Here is a 25,013-nt window from a genome sequence, read left to right on the forward strand (position 1 = left end):
CAGTTTGGTGCATCCTGAGAAAGAAAGCAAGCACTGGTGAACTCCGCAATGCAAAAAGACATGGACGTCCATGGAAGACAACAGTGGTGGATGATCGCAGAATAATTTCCATGGTGAAGAGAAACCCTTTCACAACAGCCAACCAAGTGAACAACACTCTCCAGGGGGTAGGCATATCGATATCCAAGTCTACCATAGAGAGAAGACTGCATGAAAGTAAATACAGAGGGTGCACTACAAGGTGCAAGCCACTCATAAGCCTCAAGAATAGAAAGGCTAGATTGGACTTTGCTAAAGAACATCTAAAACAGCCAGCACAGTTCTGGAAAAACATTCTTTGGACAGATGAAACCAAGATCAACCTCTACCAGAATGATGGCAAGAAAAAAGTATGGAGAAGGCGTGGAACAGCTCATTATCCAAAGCATACCACATCACCTGTAAAACACGGTGGAGGCAGTGTGATGGCTTGGGCGTGCATGGCTGCCAGTGGCACTGGGATACTAGTGTTTATTAATGATGTAACACAGGACAGAAGCAGCCGAATGAATTCTGAGGTGTTCAGAGACATACTGTCTGCTCACATCCAGCTAAATGCCGTGAAATTGATTGGGCAGCGTTTCATGATACAGATGGACAATGACCCAAAATATACAGCCAAAGCAACCCAGGAGTTTATTAAAGCAAAGAAGTGGGAAATTCTTGAATGGCCAAGTCAGTCACCTGATCTTAACCCAATTGAGCATGCATTTCACTTGTTGAAGACTAAACTTCAGACAGAAAGGCCCACAAACAAACAGCAACTGAAAGCCGCTGCAGTAAAGGCCTGGCAGAGCATTAAAAAGGAGGAAACCCAGCATCTGGTGATGTCCATGAGTTCAAGACTTCAGGCTGTCATTGCAAGCAATGGGTTTTCAACCAAGTATTAGAAATGAACATTTTATTTCCAGTTATTTAATTTGTCCAATTAATTTTTGAGCCCCTGAAATGAAGGGATTGTGTTAAAAAAATGCTTTAGTTGCCTCACATTTTTATGCAATCATTTTGTTCACCCCACTGAATTAAAGCTGAAAGTCTGCACTTCAACTGCATCTGAGTTGTTTCATTTAAAATTCATTGTGGTAATGTACAGAACCAAAATTAGAAAAATATTTATTGACCTAACTATATATACACTAGGGGGCTTAACCCCCTTCTTGCGTCGCTCGCCTATCCCCCAGCCTGCCACATCTCTGCCGCTTGCGTATGTGGATTTCACTTTCACCAAACAACAAATCTTTTAATTCTCATGGATTGGCCTCTTCATTGGGGAGAAACACTACTTTTTCGTGATGGCAACATGAATTAGACGATCTACAAGTCTCCAACTTAAAGTTTAAATCTGAACAATATATTTGATCTCTTTTCACTGTTCCGTTATTTCACAGAATAATGCGCTAATTATATGTTTGTTTGCGCTAATGCAATCTTTGCTATCATTTTTTTGAGACTTTTGAATTTTAGTACTTTCATTATCTCTAACCTGCTCTGCATGTGTATCGCACCAACGTTTTTGAATTCTTTACAATGCTCTGCTTTGTCATCTACTCTTTGTCTTTTATTTCCGGCCCAGGGCGTGGTTAAATCTCTTGGCAAAAAGTCTCGTCTTGCAAAAGTTGAAAGTACAGTATCTCTGAAAAAGTCACATCTCGTCCCAGGCTAAAAAGTGTTGTCTTGCCCCAGGATTTTTTTATTATAATATATATATATATATATTTGCTTTTATGATAACTCTGTAAACCTTGTGTTTATCAATAAATTGTGTTTTTCTTTTTCTAAAATGAGTATGTCTCTGTCATGACTGGGGTGTCCTAAAAGCACAAAACTTACACAAAAACACTTCAAAGGTTGACCTATGGGGGGTGGAATATCATCAAAACCCTGACTAGACTCAAAAGGGCCTTGAGAAATCTTTATAAAATGAAAGGTTTATTTTAGCAAAAAGGTAATGCAATACAAGAAAAGCTCAAAGATTGCCTGCAAATGCAAGGCAAAAACAGCAAACAGAATTCAGAGGCGTAGCCAAAACAAAGCACAGATTGAAAGATCCTTAAACACAGTCCCAATATTGAATCCAAATATGTTGATGAAAACATCACAAGGCAATAGGAAAAGCACAGTAAATTACAAGATACACTCCACTCCCTGGGCGGCACAGTGGCACAGTGGTAGTGCTTCTGCCTTGCAGTAAGGAGAAGTGGTTTGCTTCCTGGATCCTCCATGCATGGAGTTTGCATGTTCTCCCCGTGTCTGCGTGGGTTTCCTCCCACAGTCCAAAGATATGCGGGTTAGGTGCACTGGCGATCCTAAATTGTCCCTAGTGTGTGCTTGGTGTGTGGGTGTGTGTGACCTGCGGTGGGCTGCCCTGCCCAGGGATTTGTTCCTGTGCTGGCTGGGATTGGCTCCAGCAGACCCCCGTGACCCTGTGTTAGGATATAGCGGGTTGGAAAATGACTGACTGACTGGTTCCACTCCCTGACGTGTTCGAAATGAGCTGTCAGGAACTATGGAAGGCCCTCCCATAAATAGGGTGGAGGGCTATTCCTGGTGGTGACTGACATGTCCCTTGGGGAACCACCCACAAAACACAAGGGACATAACCTTGGCCAGTTCCCCTTACAAATAAACATAAAGGAAAATATATCTAAACAAAAGAAATATTAATATAAATAAATAATGCAAAATTAGACAAAACAAACAAATACCACTGTGAATTCCAGCCAGAGGAAAAACATGACAGCCTCAGTTACCTTGTCTAACTCCCTTCTATAACAGAGAAAGGAAAGGTAAATAAATTAGGAGCCTTGCCGAATTATTTGATTAATTACTGGTATTGTCAAAGGCAAAACTGATGTTTAATTAACGAAGTTAACATTTCTTTTTCAAATCCTATATTATTATGCCATCTTCTTGCGTAGCCATCTTCTTGATTATAAATCAATCAAATTTACTATAGTAATGCTATAATATCTCTACACCAGATAGTAGCAGAATTAAATAACTTTCTGCAAAAAACAGACAACAACAATCAGCTGCATGCTGTCATACAAAATAGACATCTACCGGTACTCCTCACCTCACCTGTTATACTGGTGACCCACACAAATACAGTTTTTTTTAATCCAGTCCCGTATGGTGTTTGATTTACATCCATGCACTTTTGCAACTAATTGTGTCTGCATAGCATACATAATGTCATTACTGAATTATAACCTTCTGGAAATGACTTCCACTATGTATGATGCAGTCTGTTGATGCATTTATAAAAGAATTTAGGAATGTTTTTTTAAATTCCAGTATGGTCTGAAGTTGTTACTAACAGATTGCTGGAATTTAACAAGGGTCCAAGTCAGTGAGAGAATATATTGTGGCATTTCACATGCAACTTAATTAGGATTTGAAGAATCTGCATTAATTGTGTTATGTAAGAAAGGTCTTGCACCAGAAATTAAATAAGAACTTGTGAAACATGATGTCTGCACTACAGTAGATGAATTAGTGGATTTGGCCCGGAAAATTAGCCCATTTAGCTGAATGAAAGCTTAAGGAAAAGCTGCAGTGTAGCTTTTCCATCTGCTTACCAGAATGAACATTATTATTATTATTGTTATTATTAATTTTATTATTATTATAGATTGAATTAGCAGCAATGCTTATAATGTTTAGAATCTATATAATTTTTTAAAATCAAAACACCTTGATGAATGAAAAAAAAAATCAAAGGCCCGTAACTTGTAAAGGACATTCTTGTACATTTTAGTCTTTTCTGTGGGAAACAATACTTCTTCCTGTACTTATTGAACTGACCATCTGTCTGGAGATTTTATACATCAGATGTATGGAAATCAAATGGTTCAATTTACATTCTGATTTTCAGTGACATTTAACATCATGATTTAATAAATATTTAGAAAAGAGACGAATATTTTCCATGTAAATTAATGTATCATTTACTTCGCTCAGGATGATCTTTTGCCCATCTGACAGAGTTTTGTAATGTGAGTTCAGAAATGCTATGAAAAATGACATTAAAAATCTTTCTTATTGCAAGGCTGTAAAGAGACCTTTGAGGGATAGATCCAAAGAGAGCTACATGGCATATATCCTCATAGTTTTAAATAGGTGCTTTAAATAATAATAGTGTAAGAGTTGAGAAAATAATATTCCATTTTTGTTTTCTGATTGATATTATTTGTGTTGCACATTTTACTGCTGTATTGATGGTCCTTTATGCAATTTAAGATAAGACAAAGGCATATTACTTTTATACTTTTGTACCAATATGTACACTGAAAAAAATGCATATGCAAAAACTAGACAAAAAACTTTAAATTTTGCTTTTATTTAGCAAAAGATATCTGCCAAAGGGGTAAGCAAAACTTACTTAACAAGATTTCTTAAAGTAAGATTGATAAATCAATAATTCTTACAATAAGAAAAACAAGATTTAATGTCATGGTATATATACTTTTCACTTCCTTAGATTTCATTTTTTGCAGTGTAATCCAAAGTCTATATCACTGTCATGGATGACCGAATGAAACAATTAAATTAAAGAGTTCAGCTTGCTTATGTCAAGCACCCTGTCCAAATCTAATCTCTGTAAATCATCCTTTATATCAAGTAACACTTTTTACAAAGAATATTCTACATGATACTTCACAAAGCACACATGAAAATATTACCAAGCAGCATAACATAACAAAGCTGAAGAGCTGCATCATAGAAGTTTGGGAGTTTATAGAACCTTAAATGGTTCAAAGGCTGGCATTAGAAGCAGACTTTCAAAGAAATATGTTCTACATACACATTTTCTTTGAGTTGGAAAAATCCTCACTTTGTATGATATTTCCAACCAGAGAAGTAAACTATTTAACTGCAGATACTAAGAACCCTATTAAAATGTATTAAAATAATATGCTCAAGACTAACAGCTGAAAAAATATTTCTTCAGGCTTTTTAGAGAAAACTGAAAAGCCCAATGACTAAGGTCAATTTATCCTAAATGCAAAAATAATAATCATAATAATAATTATATTTAGTGAGTGCAATTTAAAGTGTATGTAAGATATAATTCTTTTTACGCCTGTTCTTCGACTTTCTGTACAATATTACATTTTATTTTGACTTAAGTTTGCTGTGCTAAAATTACTTTTCAGGCCATTATATTTCAAAAGCGGGTGCATTTCTTAATAATATTGACATATTTAAGTTGTTGAGAAAGTAGGTTTGCCCTTTTAAAATATTTTCATTGCTGTCTTCAATGTAAAAACAGAATAGGTTGTATGAAATTATAGACGTCCCTCAGGTCGTGGTGATTTATTTTAGCTCTGTTACAATAAAACTCCCATTTTCAGTACATGGAAACAGCTATGCAATGCCTCTACCATATATTAAATGATACAGATTTACAGTGAATTGCAGAAGAATGATAAGTATTAATATTTTTCTTTTAATGAAGTGACTCCACAATAGTTCCTCATAGTGAATTTAACACAGCATTGTGTTCTGCACAATTAAACAGTCCAAGATGAAGACTATTGCACGCTTACTTTGCTGCAGCTCACTTTTACTTTTATGGCAGCAAGATGTGTATAACGTGCATGCCTTTGAACAACAGAGCAGAAGTAGAGGAAATTAGGTAATGGTATGGCCACCTCTGTGTTAGATCTCTGCAGTATTATTATTTTAGTTTGTGACATCTTTGTGTTCCAAATTATTGTATCCAATTATTTAAAGAAGGATTTACTAATATTTTGTAACCATAGGGTTGAGGAGGAGTAATGTTGCACTAAACAGCACTATAAAGATATGAACTTAGCTTTAAGATTTAAATTAAAGCTACTAGAGTTCAAGGCCCTTCTTAATCAGACTCAAAGGAGCTTCTTATGAATAAATGAATTTTAATGTTGGGGACTAAAATTTTGTCTCTATGTCATGAGGATGGCGATGCTGGATTCTCTGGCCGGAGTGACGCGGTTCTTACTACCTGCACTGTACAAAAAAAGTGAGACCCCAGCTAAAAGAACCGTGATGTTGCTGATTGGATTCAAGTAGCAGGGGCTCCGATAGTGGATGCGGCGGTGATGACCGATCGCGTGGTGAGGGTGGAGAGAGCGAGAGGGCAGTCAGGACACCAGCTGCTGTGTGCCAGCGTCGTTCTCACGCCACTCTACAGGGATGCCGACGGCATGGGGTCTCTTCCTTACCCATAGGGAGACCCAAACAGTCATGGCGTCCCAGAGAAAGAAGAGGACCCGGAAGAAGAGAGCCGGCTCCTCCAATTGAGAAGGACGTGGGGCTGGGAGCTCACGACCGGTGACGGGCCACCCTCTTCGGAAACAGAGGGAAGTCCCGAAGCTGGCTGGGAAGACGGGGGTGCGAGCGGCCCCGTCAGATGTCCCAACCCAGGGGGCATGGTGGTTTCAGAGGGGGGGCCGAAGTGGCAAGTGCTGGGGTACCGGTCGGAGGGGGGAGCATTGCCTGTGTATGAGACAGAGAGACGCCAAGTGGCGGCGGCAAGGCAATGTCTCCGCCCTTTGTTCTAGCTTGTATTTTGCAGGACCGGGCCCTGGACTGACATGTGTGAGCTCCCCGCCATGGGAGACTTGCCCTCGTGGGATGGGCCGCTGGTCCATAGGGGTCTCAGCTGGTGGTGGGGCAGTATGGCGAGTGGGTGGGGGCGGTACCCAGCTGGGACGCCGAGAAGGACTGGAAGAGGGACTACGCCTCCTCTGGACCATGAGAGGGCGGCCACCCTGGTTGGCATGAGGACCACAGGAACAGAGCATGGAAGCTCAACCCTATAGTGGCTCATGGTCACCGCCAGGGGTTGCCCAGATGCCTGTGAAGCCCTGGACATCAGCACTTCCGCCACACCAGGAAGTGCTGCCACTCCAGGAACCGTGTACACCCAGAGTGCTTCCGGGTGCAAGGGCAGCACTTCCGCCTCACCAGGAAGTGCTGCCGGAAGCTCATTAAGAGGCACCTGAAACATGTCCGGGTGGACTGAAAAGGGGCTGCCTCCCTCCATTCGTCAGCTGGAGTCGGGTGGAAGAGGACAGAGCTCAAAGGAGAGCAGTGGAGGCAGTGAAGAGAGAGAGAGGCATTGAAAGAGACCCGGACTTGAGGGTGTGTGGTGCAGGGGCACTGGGTTGTGCGTGGTACTTGTAAATAGCAAATATGTATAACAAACCGTGTGTGGTGTTTAAACCTTCGGTGTCTGCCTGTCTGTGTCCGGGCTGGTTCCCACAGTCAGCTGGTTTCTCCCCAAGCCCATACAGATAGAGATCCTGTTTGCAGATTACACACTCTTCTCGGGATCAGAGTGGAGTTCTTCTTTTAATGCCTTGAGGGGAAAGACAGAAAAAAATGAAAGTTTGTGGCCCAAAAAGCTCAATTCTATCTTTTTCCAAAGACTAGTCAGAAACCAAAATTTATAACCGGAAAACAACATGAGAAGTCACGGGGGTCTGCTGGAGCCAATCCCAGCCAACACAGGGCACAAGGCAGGAAACAAATTCCAGGCAGGGCACACACGCACGCACACTAGGGACAATTTAGATCGCCAATGCACCTAACCTGCATGTCTTTGTACTGTGGGAGGAAACCCACGCAGACATGGGGAGAACATGCAAACTCCATGCAGGGAGGACCCGGGAGGCGAACCCGGGTCTCCTAACTGCGAGTCAGCAGCGCTACCCACTGTGCCACCGTGCCGCCCTACTACAAAGTCAAATTTTATAAAGCAAACCACACTGTACACATAAAGTATCTTTATCCAATCTCAGATGACTCGGGAGTGTTGACCTTTTACTCTGTAGCACTGATGACAACACACATTGTGCATTACTGGTAACCATAACAACTGGAAGACACAAGTTCACAAAATGGCGATGCCCTATAGAAACAATATGGTGTCGAAAAAAAGACATGAAAATAAACAAAATGCTTTGATTCAGATTGATCCTGAGGTTTTAAAAATCTCCTTTAATGCACTTAATGCATATGGCAGTTATGAATTTGGATTAGAAAAATATAACACCATATCATCTCTATAGAGAGAAACATTTGTTTCAAACCCTTCCTTCATAAATTACTCAAAACTCAACTTGCTTATGTAAACAGGTGGTAAAAGGTTCAATATCAATGGCAAATTGAATTGGTGACAGGGGACAACAGTTTCTAGTTCTTCATTCTTGAAATGAAATAATCAGTTACCAGAGTTTTTTTGATTGAACTACAAAGTTATACTGCTCCTTTGAATGATGAATTTTTGTATATATTATACAGCATATATTAAGCTGCAATGATTTTGTTTTGAATAAGATCAATGTTATTTCAACTGCCACCAATGACATATGACTTTCTGTCTTAAACACCGCATAAAAGGTAGACCGCAGCAGCTACTGCTGAGAAGCAAAAACCCCTGGGCAGTGATAGACTTATGCAGGATTCAACACACAAGAAGAACCTTTGAGGATATCCTGGCTAAACAGATAAAACACTAGATGTTCATATTTTTTTCCACAAGAGTATTACTGGACAAGTGGTATGGAAACAGCTTATTTGTGCTTTCTATCAAATAAAATGGAGTTTGGTCTTTTAATATGTTCTTGTTCCTCACAGCAACAGAGAGTGGCAACATGCTATATGTTGGTTGGACATGCAAGTAAGAATTTCACTGTGCTCCCCACACTTGGTAATACTACTGCTATAGTGCATTCAGAAAGTTTTTAGATCCCTTTATTTTTTCACATTTTGTTATGTTTCAGCCTCATGCTCAAATTACTTATTTTTTACCCTCATCAAGCAACACTCAATATCCCAGACTGACAATGCAAAAACAGATTTTTAAGAGGTTTTGGGACATTTATTAAAAATAAACAATTGAAATATCACATTGACATAAGTATTGAGTTCCATTTCTATGAGACTTGAAATCTGGCTTAGGGACATTCCATTCTATTGATCATTATGGAGATGTTTCTACACTTTGTTTGGAGTCCACCGGTGGTCAGTTCAATTAATTATACATGATTATGAAAGACACAAATCTGTTTAGATAAGGTTTCACAGTTGACAGAGTGTATCAGAACAAAAAACAAGCCATGAGGTGAAAGGAAATGCCTGCGGAGTTTAGAGATAGCTTTGTGTCAAGGCGCAGATGTGGGGACGGCTACAGTACAAAAAAAAATTCTGCAGCAGTGAATGTTTCCAAGAAAACAATGTCCTTCACAATTCTGAATTGAAATAAGTTTGGAACAACCATGACTCTTCCTAGAGCTGGTCACATAGCCAAACTGAGCAGCTGGAGGAGAAGGGCATTAGTAAGAGAGGTGAGAATCTGGTGGTTCCAGAGAACTTGTGTGGCGTTGGGAGAAACTTCCAGAAGGACAACCATCAGTGCAACATTCCACCAATCTGGGCAGAGTGTCCAGAAGCCTCTTCTCAGTAAAAAACACATATGAAACTCTGCTTGGAATTTGTAAAAAGGCATCTATGGAGCTCTCAGACTGTGAGAAACGAGATTCCTTGGCCAGAAAAATCAAAGATTGAACTGTTGGGTGTCAGTTTTAACTGTTATATCTGAAGGATACCAGGCACAGGTCATCACCTATGCAGTACTATTGTAGCAGTATAGCATGGTGGTGGCAGCATCATGCTGTGAGATTGTTTTTCAGCAGCAGACTTGAGGACTAGTCAGGGTTGAGGGAAAGCTGGGTGGAGCAAAGTACAGAGGCATCCTTAATAAAACCCTGCTCCGCAGCGCTCTGCACATCAGACTAGGCCCAAGGTTCACTTTCCAACAAGACAACGACCCCAAGCACAAAGCAAAGACAGCACAGGGATGGCTTAGTGACAACATTTGGAATGTTCTTGAGTGTCCCAGCCCAAGCCCGGACTTGAACTCAACCAACATCTCTAGAGAGACCCTAAAAATAGTTGTCCACCTACAGTATTCATCCAACCTGACAGAGCTTGAGAGGATCTACAGAGAACTGCAGAAAATCCCCAAATCCAGGTGTGCAAAGATTGTCATATCAAATCCAAGAAGATAACCAGGCTGTAATCACTGCCAAAATGGCTTCAACAAAGTACTAAAGTAAAGGGTCTGCAATACCTATGTCATTGTGATATTTCAGAATTTTATTTGTAGTAAATTTGCAAAGATATCTAAAATCCTTTTTTCACTTTGTATTGAGTGTTGCTCGATGAAGGAAAAAAATATTTTAAACGATTTTAGCACAGGGATACAATATAGATAACAGTGAAAAAAGAGGACATGCAAGTGGTGGGTGTAACAGAGCAAGATGCAGAACACTGGATGAGATGGAAGAAGATCATCTGCTGTGGCAACCCATAATGGGAGCAGCCGAAAGAAGGAGAAGAAGAAGTCAGAAAAATCAAGATAAGGTTGTACAACTTGCTAATCATGGCACCACACAGTGGCAATTGTTTGCATGTTGATTGGCACATCTAAGTAAGACATTCACTGTACTGTAGACACAAGATACAAATGACCCAATAAAGATACAAATAGAAACTTTGGAAAATGCATTCCTACTGTATCTACAGTTTCATTATGTTATGTGTAGACTACACTGTAGTTCATTTCCATGTTCATATCCAGCAGCCCCGATATTCACAGATGTAGGTGTCTATGTATAGATAAAGTAGGGATAAAAGCTTTCCAGAATTTGCTTTGGTTTTCTTCAGATGTTGTGAACAGAAAAGAACAAAGTCAAAATGAAGGCTGGGGTCCGAAAGGATGCCCCATTTAATGAGGGTGTCCAGAAGACAAAAGAAAAGCATGAAATGTGCTTAAGCAATCCTACTGCTGTTAACTGAGGGTGAGAAAGGCTTCAACTCAAGGAACTCCATCCACTTCTGAAGCTTTTCCAAGAATGAACACCAACTTCCGGTTGAACAAAGATTTAAATATTAGGGAGACTGGCAGGGGTGGGGCTTTAGGTGACCCAGCAGAACTGACATCAGAGGTATTCCAGGATTTCTTCTCCACTTTAAGGGAACATATGTTAGCAATGGTGTCAATCTTTTATCCTTTACTGTATTTTCCCTTTTTCCAAAGCTTGTAAAACACTCGGCATGCTCGCCTGTCTGAAACTCTTTAATCAACTATATACACTTAGGCCATGTCAATACTATTATGTTTTCATTTAAAAACGTCATTATTAAAATAAAACAATCTCTGTTCATACTAGCGTTTTCACATTGATTACAAAAGGAATCCATTTCATAGTAAGTGCAAATGACCTAGATATTCACCTACACTAGACATGTGTACATTAGACGGAAAAATCCTTGATGGTATGGTATAGTGAAAAATTTAGAGCCCCATAAAAACCCAATTCTCTTGTGCTTTATGTGCATTCAAAGCTATCAGCATGCAAAGAACTCTAATTGCACCTTCACAGCATAAGAAGAAAAGAAATAAATTCTTTATGGAGCTTGAGTGAATTGTCTCTGTGTCACGATAATGTGCTGATTACAATTGAAGGTAACAATTTTCAGAAGGGTAGTCTATTTTTTAAATAAAAACACTGCAAATGTTAAAGCTACACTTAAAAAAAAAAGTGATCAGCTCTATGTTTAGTCGCGAGAGGATTGATTATAAGCAGGCCACAGCAATTGGAGCATATTTTGTACTAAACAATAGTTGTAAAAACTAACTCAGTACAGAAAATAAATAAATAAATGTGCATGTGTGCCTATGTATTCTTTTTACTGCATTGTGCGTTTGTGTGTTTGTCCTATATTCCTGTGAGCTTGGCTATATTCTACACCCATCCACTTTGTTAAGTGCCATATTATTAATTTTTCTGAGGAAAACATCCCTCGTTACTGTATGGATTGAGTCGTTCATAATTAATAAACATTGATAAGATGCTATCAACTGAGCTATTTATAATCTTATTTTCATGAGACTCTGAATTTTTCACTACTAAAGATAATGCCGCCAACTACAAGATTTATTATAAAACTTTAGCAACCAATAAATCTTTTGCTTTTTCTGCACGCGCCCAGCTTTCAAATTGTGTAAAATGCCTGGGTAGTATGTACAAAAGGCGAAAACAGAGAATATCTGCGTTTTTAAACAACAGTGCAGTAGTGTGGATGGGACCTTAACCTAACCTCTCAGAGGTTTAATGAAGAAAAAGGCTTTTTTACAAGACAATGTGGTTTTCACAATGTACAGGAATGACCAAACTTTGATTGTATTTTCTTTACATTATAGCTTTATGAAAACAATGCTTTTTCAAGTCATCAGATATTTCATTTTCAGTCCGATGTGAAGGATCTATTGTAGTAGCTAAAACCATCTGTACTTAACTTTTAGCTACCTCATTGTGCTTCCCACAGCTACAAAAATAATGGACAAGTTCTGCATGAGCTAAAATATAATACACAAGTGGCCAGTTTACACTTCTGACTTAATCAAACATACATAAACCACACAGCTGTAACTTTTGCAAATGGTAATCTTCTTACATGTGAGGAAAACCCAGTGTCCAGACATGCATGCCTTAATTCTCTGATGTGCTGTATGCTTCATTTTCATTTAGTGCCCCTTAAACTTAAAGCAATTTAATTTTTTTTCAGCGCAGAAAGTGTTATATTTCTTTATGGAGCACAATTTCACATTGAAAAAAATAATGAAAAAATTGCCACACAAGACAATATCTCTTTATTCAAACAGCTGTTCTGTTTTCCAGTGTTGAAACTGGAGAGGACAGACTCAGAACTGGCTGGTCAGTATGCTAAAATCTTTCCCAAAGGGTTTATTGTTCTTTATCCTACCATTTACTATAGTTTTATAAATGTATCGTTTTAGAGTTTACAATTTGAAATCACATATAATAAATAAAAACATGTTAATTTATTAATTTGTTATGTAATATTCTGACATTTTCTAAACTCTTTTGACACTAAAGATCAATTCTGCAAGAGGCAGGATATCCTTGTCAATGGAGAAGAAGAAAGAAAGTTTATAATGGTATATTTCTTGTGAAAAATATGAACAATAAATGTTAATACATTTCATAATTATAGCAAAATCAATGATAATCTGATTGATGCTAGTAGAAATGGTTCCAATTTTTTGGAAACAATAGGTGCATATAAATTGAAAAACTTTATTTGACTTATTTTGGGCAAAGCTTTTCCTTATGTTCTTAAATAGTGTTTGGACTAAGATGACAATGTCTTACATTTTGCTTTCTCCATATTATTCATTTTTTTGTTTCATATGTTGTATCTAGTTTTATTTAATAATGTAATTGGAATCAAGATTATTTTAAAAAACAGATTAAATAAAGGTACATTGTGTTTCAGTAGATACACCATGTAGAGTATTGTAGTGGGACTCAAATAGAACGAGCCTGTTGGAAGATGTCTGCTTCTCTGCATTCTTCATGGCACAGACCCTTGTGAGTCTTTCCGAACGCTAATAGGAATGTGACACTTCAATCAAGACAGCCCAGTTAACAGTATCTTATGCATAAATATAAAATATGTACTTATTGTATCGTAGCATTTATTTTGTAGAGTGGACTATGAGTAAGACATACAGGCTTATTCCATAAGCATTACTGTGTCTTTATTGTTGATTTTTAAGGTGGGTAGAAAGGTGGGAAATCCTGCACCTACCTGAAGTTAGCATGTTCTCCTCAAGTGAATTTTGTTTGTCCACGTTTGTCCTCCCACATCACCAAATTGGAAATCCACCATATTAAGCGTGAGTGTGGTGTATTCAGGAACAAGCCTATGATGGTCTCACACCCCATTCATGGTCAGTTAATGTACCTTAACTTCTGCACCTCTCAATCAAGACCCAACTCTTTTCACCACATTTTTTTCTGTTTAGGTTCAGATCATCATGCATCATGGCAAATGATATTGCACAGACAGCCCAAATAGCAAACATAAACAAATCAGTAATGTCCATTTGATCGTCAAAATTAAAAATAAGGTCATTTTGTTCACACATCCATGCTTTTTGAGGATTGTTGATTTGAATGGTCAGTATTTATCACAACATAATAATGCAAGGAATTACAGAATATTTTCTTCTTCTGTAAAGTACCTTGGCTATGTATGGTATGTACAGTAGATAATACAGTAATATGGCATCCATTGTAACAAGGCCTGACTTTTCAGCCACAGGTGAAAGAAGTCAACAGATAGTTTCAAATATTGCCATCCATCCATTTTGTTTCACTTATCCACATCGCAGCACCAGCAGTCTAAGCAACAATGTCTAGACTTTCCTTTTGCCCACCACCTCCTCAAGTTCAGACAGGGGTAAACTGAGGCTTTCCCAGGCCAGCCAAGAGATATAATATCTCCAGCATGTTCAGGTTTCCTCCTGGTTGGACATGCCCAAAACAACTCCACAGGGAGGCATCCATATCAGATTGCCAAACCACCTCAAATGTCTCCTTTCAATGCAAAGGAGTATTGGCTCAATTTAGTGCTCCTACCGAATGTTTGCACTCCTCACTCTATTTCTAAGGCTAAGCCCCTGTCACCCTGCAAATGAAACTCATTTCTGCTGCTTGAATCCGCAATCTAGTCCTTTCAGTCACTATCCACAGCTTGTGACCATAGGTGATGATAAAAAAATAGATCAACCAGTATATCGAGGGATTGAGAGCTTCTCCTTTCAGCTCACCTGTGTTTTCCTCACTGACCAGTACAATGTTCACATTACTACAGATGCTGCTCCAATGTACCTGTTGATCTCCCGTTCCCTTCTTCCCTCACTCATGAATAACAACTTAAACTTTTCCACTTGAGGCAGAACCTCATTCCCAACCTGGTGAAGGCTGTCCTGTATTTGTGGCTGAGATTCATGACTTTGGACTTGGAGGAGCTGATCCTCATCACAGCCACTTTACACTCAGCTACAAACCAGTGTGTGTGTGTAAGGTCACAGCCCGATCAAGCCAACAGGACCATATCATGCGCAAACAGCAGAGATGTGATTCTGAGACCACCAAACCTTGCACTCTTCATTCCTTGGCTGTGCCTAGACATTCTGACTATAATAATTATGAATAGAATCTGAGACAAAGGACAGCTCTGATGGAGTCCTACACTCACCCAGAACAAGCCTGACCTTACTGCAATGAAAACCAGATGTACAAGGAATAAATTGCCAACAACAGTATCCCAGGAAATCACCAACTTGATTTTTCCAAGGTTAGAATGATGATAAACTAATGGGAAAGCCAAAACACCCCTTCTATGAAGTGGTGCTAAAATCAATAGGACAGTCTGGAAAACACAGACTGAGGAAACAATCAGATTAATTCAACAGGAGTCAGAAAATACTGGTGGCACTAGTTGTTTGGATGAAACAATATAGCTATGTATATTAAGAGACAGAGAACATGATGTATTAGATGAGGCAATAGTAATTGAAAAGTGTAAAAATAAATTAATTGTTTAATTGATTGCTCACTCCGTGGACTGAGACATTTATGCATGGGCTATGTGACTGCCATGTTTGAAGATTGAAGATAGTTGTTTTCCACAACAATTTGAGGCTTGACCAAAAGTCGGGCCCTCCTTTCCAGAACCATGGCATAGACCTTCCCATTGAAGCTGAGGAGTGTGATTCCCCCTAATCCTGGAACACACCCTCTGGTCCCTTTTCTTAAAGATGAAGACCACCACCCTAGTTTGCCAATCCAGTGGCACTGTCCTTGACCTCCACATAATGTTCAAGAAGTGTGTCAGCCAGAACATCCCTAAAACATTCAGAGCTTTTAAGAACAAATATCATCCTCCTCCGGATCCTTGTCACCATAAAGTTTTTTTTAACTACCTCAGTGGCTTCAGGTGCAGTGTTGAGTGAGTACTCCTCCAAGTCCTTGAATCGCTCCCTTCCACCACCCGATAAATCCTCAAGTGTGGTCGGAAGCACTCTATCCCTGCTATAAATTTCACAGGCAAAGATCATTCGACCAAGGTACAGTACCTGCCTTCAACTGCAACCCAGGCCACAAAGCACCGGACCCTTATGGCTCCTACTGCAATTGGTGGGCCCACTGGAGGAATGTCCCTTAAATATTGCCAAATAGCTATAACAATTAATATCTGTGACATTTATAAACAACTTATACTTGGAGAAGATTCAGTTACCTATATATGCCCATGGTGTTCCTGAGATTGCTGCAGTGCATGCCTAATTATGAAGGTGACATTTCTTCTGTATAATGCACAATGAATGCTCACTATTATTACTTTTTTCATGCACACTTAAGATAGGTACACCAATTCTGATGGCTAATGTCTGACAAATTAGGTCATTGATTACTCAGAAAATGAATCCTAACATATTGCTTGAATTTAATTACTTGTGTAAATAACTGAACAAATGACCTTGAAGGGTCTGCGAGACCAGTCTGTGGGTAATGCATTCTTTTTACACAGGATAAAATCACAAAGTGAAAAACATACCGGTTTCACCATAACAGAAATGTAATACCCTGTGAATGCTTAGCCTCTTCAGATACCACTTAATTTGAAGGGGCAATTTATTGTCAAGGTGTGCAGTTAACAATACACTCTTGAAGGCTGAAATGTGACAACAAATCCACTCATAAAGCAAAGCTGATAGAGTGTAGCAATACTTGAGTCCTGATATATGATACACATTTCCACTTCAGATCTTGAACTCAAGGACGCCATTCAGTTGGTATGTTATTGATGAGCCATTCTCTAAGCTAGATTTGTTCTGTTCATTGTTTAGCTTCCCATTTAGTTTTATTAACAGATGCTGCAGCTGTGACCATTTCTTTACATATTTTTATATACTACACAGAAACACTAAACTATGCTATGACAGAATGAAGGAACATTTAGTGGGTTACAGTTGTTGTGTCGTGGACTAGGAGTCCCAAAGCACATAAGTCCCAATAAATTGCAAAAGAAATTCCAAAGGATGCCCACTAGAGGGGAATATCATTGTCAAACCCCAGCTAAGAAATAGGGCAAACATATAGTCTTTATCAATGAAAACATTTATTACCACAAAAATGTTCTGTCTCACAAAGAAGCTCCGAAGAGAACAAAAAGCATAATGAGTGGCCAGAATGGCAAGCAATATTCCAAAGACATAACTCACCACTCCCAGGCACATTTGAAATGAACCACCATGAACTGTGAGAGACTGTCCAGAATTATAGGATAAAGGACAGTTCCTGGTGATAACTGGCAGGCACTTGGGGAGCCAGCCACAAAACATATGGAACATAACACAGGCAATTTACATACATAATATAACCAAAAATCAAAAACAAATTATAATGCACATAACCAACAAATGTAACATTGAACTAATCAGCATAAATCAAAGAATCAAAAATGAATAAAAGAGACATAAAACATTAATTTGTACCCCATCCAGGGGAAGAAACCTGGCTGAGACATGGTATATTGTTTGTGAAGTATTGCCATTTTTAGAGCCTTACCAATGAGAGTAGATGGCACTCATGTCAGCCCTGTGCATAAAAGGGGAACATTTTGTTAAAACTGGAAGCATAGGCAGACAGAGGGCCTCAGACAGTGCAGAGTGCTTTTCTGTGTTTGTATATTTTAGGATATTTCTGTCTTTCCATTGAAGTATATATTCACTAAAACTTAAATTGATGATTTTATAGATTCAAATATTGACATTTTATAAACTGGAAGAGTGTGACTGTCCAGCACTGATGTCTACAGTCCATGTATTTGTAATGGACAATATCAGCTGCATCTGATGGATGGATGAATGTTTTTCACTCTGTTTTTTTTCTCAGCTTTACTCTAAAGCAAATTCTGCTAATGGGACCCAGGCATTATATTGATTACTTTTTGCAATAAATATTAGATTTCATAGTCACTGTGAACTTCTTCAGTAATACAAATTACACTTAAGAAAAGCTTACAAATACAGCAATAGTGGGAGAAGGTGCAATAGTTCTTTATACCTGTTAATTACTTTTGTTAACAATATCATTCAATTATCCATTTCCAAATTCATTTAATTCAGTTCAGGGTATAGAAGCTGTAGTCTATCTTACCTGCATTGGGCACAAATCAGATGCTGTTTTATTGTGTAATCAGACCACCTCTGACAGGCACCTGACATGAAAAGTACCAGCTAATCTCTTTGGTAGTTTTCTTAATAGAGGATAGAAAGAAATCCAAAACCAGCTATACACCTGTTACAAGTAACCCCTTACCTTTTTGAATGTCCTTATTATACCCCAAATATTCAACACCAGAGAACTCTAATGGCAGCCTGCTTGCTGACTGGGTCTTTTATATTCACTTTTTGCCCATAAGGGACCGCAGCTAGACAAAGAATGTACAATCATAGCCTCTCACCAATGCTAGTCCTCCTTAATTAAAGAACAAACATCTGTGTATCTCTGTGCTTATCCAGTTGCTATGACTCTATTATCCAGCAGATGGCGCATCACAAACATTAGCACTTTTCTGATGAATCTCATGCCAAATAACATATAACAGAGTTACATAGCAACTGGACTAACACACTGCTTTGCAAACATTAATGCTGAATACATCTAACAGAGAGTAACTGCCAGATGGACAGAAATCAGCTTATCCACCTTAATAAAAGAACATGTATCTGTGTGACCATCCAGTTGGTATGTCTCTGCTATATGCCATTTGGTATGGGATGCGCCATCTGTTGGAATGAAAAATGCAATACATTTTACTACTATATACATTACAAAATACATTCCAATAGATGGTGCACTGTAAACATTAATACTGAGGTCTAGCACAGCTAGTAATTATATTTTTTTTAGAATCATAATTCACCAGTTCTTAATGTATAGGAATTTGACTTGGCAGATATGGAGCTGCTTCTAACGGAACATAACATCATATACAAATAACATAAATAGCATAAGTTAAAAAGAAAAACTTTAAACAAAGTTGTAGAATAGTACAATTATAAAGGAGATTTGCAAATTATGATGTGCAAGTGAAAGTGTGAGTGTATAGTGTGTATGCACGTGCACACACATACATGGACATAAACTGTAAACACACACACCTTCATAGAGTATATGACAGAACACATGGACATACAAAGAAGATAGGCTGCATTACTGGTTTGATAGGGCTATGGCTCTCGGAAAGGAACTATTGAGATGTCAGTTAGTTTTAGTTTTAATTGACCTGAAGTGTTTACCAGAGGAGAGTTTTTGGACCAAGTGATGAGCTGGATGAGATAAGTCTGCAGTGATCCATTTCACATGGTTAGCCGCACGAGATGTATACAGGTCTGCAACAGATGGAAGAGCACAGCCAATTATTTTCTCAGCAGACCTCACAACACATTGTAATTTAGATCTGGAGTGAGCTGTTGCTGAACCAAACCAGACAACAATGGAGAATGTGATTACACTTTTAATTATTGTCTGCGTAGGTTTCCTCTGGGTGCTCCGGTTTCCTCCCACAGTCCAAAGGCATGCAGGTTAGGTGGACTGGCGATCCTAAATTGTCCCTAGTGTGTGCTTGGTGTGTGTCCTGCAGTGGGTTGGCGCCCTGCCCGGGACTGGCTCCAGCAGACCCCCATGACCCTGTGTTAGGATATAGCGGGTTGGAGAATGACTGACTGACTGACTTTTAATTATGGCTTTGTAAAATTGAACTAGGATTGGCTGGGAAATATTTTTTTTAGTTGGTGTAATAAGCACAATCATTGCTATGTGTTTTTAATGATGTAATTGGTGTTAATGTCCAAGCTGTGAAAGTTTTTGATAGTTGTGCCCAAAAATTTGAAGGATTACACCATATTGATTACAGAATCATTAATTTCTAGCGGGAGAGGTTGTAACTGCTGTTTGTGAAAGTCAATGACCATTTCCACTGTCTCGGTGGTATTCAGCACTAAGTTTCTTACCCAACTTAAGCACACAAACCTGACTTACTGTCCGCTAGCAAAGAAGCTAACATTTTCCAGTTTCTCAAAACACAGGAAACTTATTATACAAGCTTAAGGCCAGTTCTAATGAGAATCAAAAGCTGCACTAACAGACCGGTTAAACAAAACATTCTAAGGTCTGACATTGCCTTTCAGCTTTCCCAAAATACACTTCACTCCTGTCCAGCTTGACAAGTCTTTCAGGCCTTGGCCATTTAAGACTATGTCAGATTATGCAACTTTTCCAGTGATTTTCAGTCATAAACTTTATTTACATAAATTTTGCGAGTTGGAGGCAGTTGTTGGTGTTCCCCCAGGAAGCTGGTTGTCTAATGTGACATAGCCAGTGACTCACACTGATAAAATCAAACAGGTAGATTTTGTCGTTAGTTGTAGGGCCAGGCTGTTTACACATGAGAGCTGATAATAAGTGAATGTTCATCCAAAAGTACAATGCATTTAATGTAGCAATGAGGAATGAGAAACATGGGTGTTTTAGACCTCACAAATAGAAGAGAAGCTTGTCTGTATGATAAAAAAGAGCCAACATTGTGGCCAAACTTACCCTATGTTTTAACTCTTTGTACAGTTCCAGCTCTGCCAGGCAGCATGCTGTTAGTGGTAACAAAAAGTGGTGAGTGCAACTGTGCTGGAAGATCAGAATTCAGTCAGTACATTTGACTTGGGCAGTCATTTTCAGTTTCTTAATCTAACCTGGTCCTGGTATGTGATCAGCAGCTACAGTCAGCTATTCTCACATATCACACTAGAAGTTGCATAACGTGAAATTGGCGTTACCTGAAATCTTTCGTTTGAAAAGGTTAAAGCATTCCCTCATACTGGAAACAATAATGGACAGGATGCCAGTCCATTGCATGTCTCATGCTGGTTCGTATTCATTCTCTTATGTACATTATAGCAATAATGTATGCTGTTATGTACTCAGTCAGCATTAGGTAGAATTCAGGATACTATCCTGTACATAGATATTGCTTTCTTTTTTCTGGCTAAAAAGTTAAATATATGAAGTGGTCTAGTTTTTCCTGTACTTCCTTATTCACTTGTTTATTTCTTAGGGATTTTTTTAACAAGATTTAATGAACTGGTAGCATCAGGAAAGCTAATCTGAGTTTTTTATTCAATAAGCTTATTGTGTTACATGTTGGTTGAATGTGCAAGTAAAAATATAACTGCATTGTGTACACATAACAATACCACTATAACACTATTATTCATTAATACCAGGCCCAATTTAGAGTCACTGGTAAACTTAAAGTAATGTGATGTGAGACGAAAATTAATGCAGACACAGGAACAAAATACAAACAGATAATAACAATGGCTGAGACTTGAATCCTATCACCGGGCATAGTGGCCACATCAGTTCAGGCTGAGATGTACTATTCTTATTTGTTTGGCAAAGGGTTTCTACTTCTGATTCTTTGGGACTCTTTAGTCCTCCAATGTAAATTATGGCACAGGAGAAAGGTCAACTTTTCTTAAAGTGGAAAAGTACTATTGATGCATTTATCCACTCATTAATTCTAATGACTGCCTAATGGACCTGTCATTTATTCAAAATGGAACAAACTCAGTTCTTTAATGATTGTTTATCTAGTAATCAGAGGTATCCACTGTTTATTATTTAAACATTAAACTGGATATTACTAGGAGTTTGATGGCTTTTCAGCTATTCGTTTAAATGAAGTGTACTGTAAATTTTAAATAAATTATGACAAATTACCTTGAAAAGTGGATGGTATAGCATTTCAAATGATTTCCATTGTATGCTGCTCAGGCTTTGGACAAGCTAATGGGAACTGATCCAGGTAGTGAGTGTCAGAATTCCACTGTGATATAGTAGGAAATTCTTCATCTCCCCCAGCCCCCTAAAAATCTCCTTGAAATGTTAGGATATCATTTTTTAACAAGGATTTCCAGTTAATACAGTATGCAATAAGACAATAGAGTGGTGGAGGTTTAACATTGCTGTACCACAACTCCAGGAGCCCATGGATTGATTCTCAGATTGATTGCTGTCTAGCCTATTTACATGGAGTCTGCATGTTTCTCTTTCTTATATGTACTTTTTATTTGGCACTAAGGTTTCTTTTTCCATTTTAGAACATTAGAACAGGCCAGACAAAGTCAGGCCAATCAGCTCAGCAAAGCTTGCCAGTCCTATCCACTTAATTCTTCTAAAATAACATCAAGTCTACTTTTGAAAGTTCCTAAAGTCTTACTGTTTACCACACTACTTGGTAGCTTATTCCAAGTGTCTATGGTTCTCTGTGTAAAGAAAAACTTCCTAATGTTTGTGTGAAATTTACCCATAACAAGTTTCCAACTGTGTCCCCGTGTTCTTGATGAACTCAATTTAAAATAACAGTCTCGATCCACTGTACTAATCCCCTTCATAATTTTAAACACTTCAGTCATGTCACCTCTTAATCTTCTTTTGCTTAAACTGAAATGCCTCTTGCAGGTTAGATTGACTGGCCATTCTAAACTGTCCAGGCAGAAGTGGTGCATTATTGTGCCCTGCACTACCACTGCCTTTGCTAAGATAGGTAATTAGTTCCTGCAGCATCCAACTGCATTCATTTTAGTGGGATAAAAGTAGATGATAACCATTCAAACACAGACAAAATCTGCTTATTCCACACAAAGTAACCAGGCCAAGAATTAAATCCAGTTACCTGAAGTTGTGAGGCACCCCCAGAAATAGCCATTTCAGCTAGAGCACCCAGTCTGAAAATTCCTTCCATCTGCAGGCATTATACTTCATTGGAAGGAAGCAGACTTTTTAATGGATTGGACCTAAGATTGAGATGTTAACTTTATACCCTTACAAAAATAAAATGTATTGTAAAAATGTGTAGACAGATCTTACAATGTAATACAACGTATACAGTATGTAGTTCAAACATATATATACAGTATACTAGGGGGCTTATCCCCTGCTTGCTTCACTCACAAGCCCCCACGGTTTGCGCTACCCGCCAGCCACTTCGCGTCTCTGCCTCTCGCATTGTGAAGAGGGGGGCTAAATGCACCCCAAGGAGACGCAGTAGCTCCTCCAAAACCCCCTCTTAAACAGTGATACAATGGGAAACAAATAGTTTTTTTTTACCTACTCTTTGCTCGATCAGCTGCTGGATTGCTGCTGCTGCTGCCGTGCCGCATGATCTGCATCTCACAAGGCACTTCAAACATTTAAAAGCCTGTACAGCAGCTGTCCTACTCTTTGTCTTTTATTTCCGGCCCTGGGCGTGGTTAAATCTGTTGGCACAAAGTCTTGTCTCGTGGGATGTAAGTTATTAATATTTTAGTTTATAATTTAAAAAAGGAAGAATCTGAAAATCTAACAGCACCACATTAAAGTTCAATAAATTCTGAAAAGAATGATACCAAACATATATATATATATATATATATATATATATATATATATATATATATATTGTCACAGGTGGCTGGGGGGGGCGACCTGGCCGGGGTGCCCCGGAGGACCGGATAAGGGTTATGCCTCCCCCAGACCACATGGGGAGCTCAACCCTGTAAGGGCCCGTGGTCACCGCCAGGGGGCTCCCCAATGCCTATGGAGCCCTGGACTTCCGAGTGTGATGGAAGTGCTGGGGGGAAGAGGATCGGGGACACCCGGAGTATTTCCGGGTGTGCAGCCGGCACTTCCGCCACACTGGGGAGTGCTGGCAGAAGATTGTTGGGAGGCACCTGGAGCACATCCGGGTGATTATAAAAGGGGCCCCCTCCCTCCATTCGGGGGCTGGAGTCGGGAGAGAAGGAAGGACAAGGTCTTGGAGGAGGCAAGGAGGTGGCCCGAAGGAAGAAGAAGCATTGTTGAAGGGCCTGGACTTTTGGGGACTTTAGGGGTTTGAGTGCACTATTGTAAATTATATATAGGTTTTAAAATAACCCCAATATAAAGCGTGACAAAAAACGTGACATAAAATTGTTGCACAAAATCGTTGCACTTTTAGGCTTAGGATTTTACATATTTATATATGTTTTTTAAGAATATCTGAAATATAAGGAAACATATATGTCCCATAATATATTGTAACAAACACATTTCCAAATACAGGGCGTCCTCGGGTTACGACACAGTTCCGTTCCTACAATAGTGATGTAACCCGAATTTTGGTGGAAGTCGAAACACATCCTAGCTTAAGTCGCTTACCTATCCTAAAACATTTGCAAAATCATAATCTAGAACATAAAAACACAACTAAGCCACAGAAAAAAGAAAAGGACATAAATGTACTGTACACTGTACTGTAGTAACAGAAAAAAATGACAAAAAATGAGTGTAAAAAAAAAATTCCTTACCTTTATTCCTTCTGATCTCATTACAACATCTAATTTCACTTCCATCGTGATGGCTTTCCTCTTCTTCAAAACACTACCATCTGACAACTCTGACTTTCGTTTAGGAGCCATGATAAGGGCCAAAAATTCGGCAAACAAAGCAACACAAACAGAACACATGTGCTGCGTGCAACCAGACTAGTTTGCCAACTCCCTCACTCAAACGCCATGTACTTGCCGTGTGCAGCCAAACTAGTGTGCCCACGTAGTCTGTAAGTATGATGCTAATGGCGTAAGCCGAAACACTCATGTCCCAATTTTCTTTACGTTTTTATGGGAGTGAGCGTTGTAAACTCAAAACGTTGTATATCGAGATGTTGTAACCCGAGGACCCCCTGTATATTGTGACTGATACAAGACTGATCATTCATGCCTATCTTCTGACCTGCTTAATCCAGTCATCCCAACGATTCCAATTTATTTTGAACTCACTAAAAGTAGTTAAAACAGGTTGCTCTGCCAGCATACTGTACATAGGCTTCAATTTACTATACCCAAAGTTCATTTCTAGAATTTCCTACCTACCTTTAATCTATCTAATTTATATAGAAATCATATCTGAAACGTCATAGCCAAAGATCAATACACTTAAGTAAAACTAAAGAAATGCACT

At 39.0% G+C, this 25,013-nt stretch overlaps 1 pseudogene; it reads right to left on the minus strand.

The window, feature by feature from the left end:
* LOC114651193 (mesencephalic astrocyte-derived neurotrophic factor-like) overlaps positions 1-24,472 on the minus strand; it is a 38,178-nt pseudogene extending 13,706 nt beyond the window's left edge.
* Positions 24,473-25,013: the final 541 nt, after the last annotated feature.

The sequence above is a fragment of the Erpetoichthys calabaricus genome, chromosome 4, assembly GCF_900747795.2.
Source record: "Erpetoichthys calabaricus chromosome 4, fErpCal1.3, whole genome shotgun sequence".
NCBI classification, from domain to species: domain Eukaryota; kingdom Metazoa; phylum Chordata; class Cladistia; order Polypteriformes; family Polypteridae; genus Erpetoichthys; species Erpetoichthys calabaricus.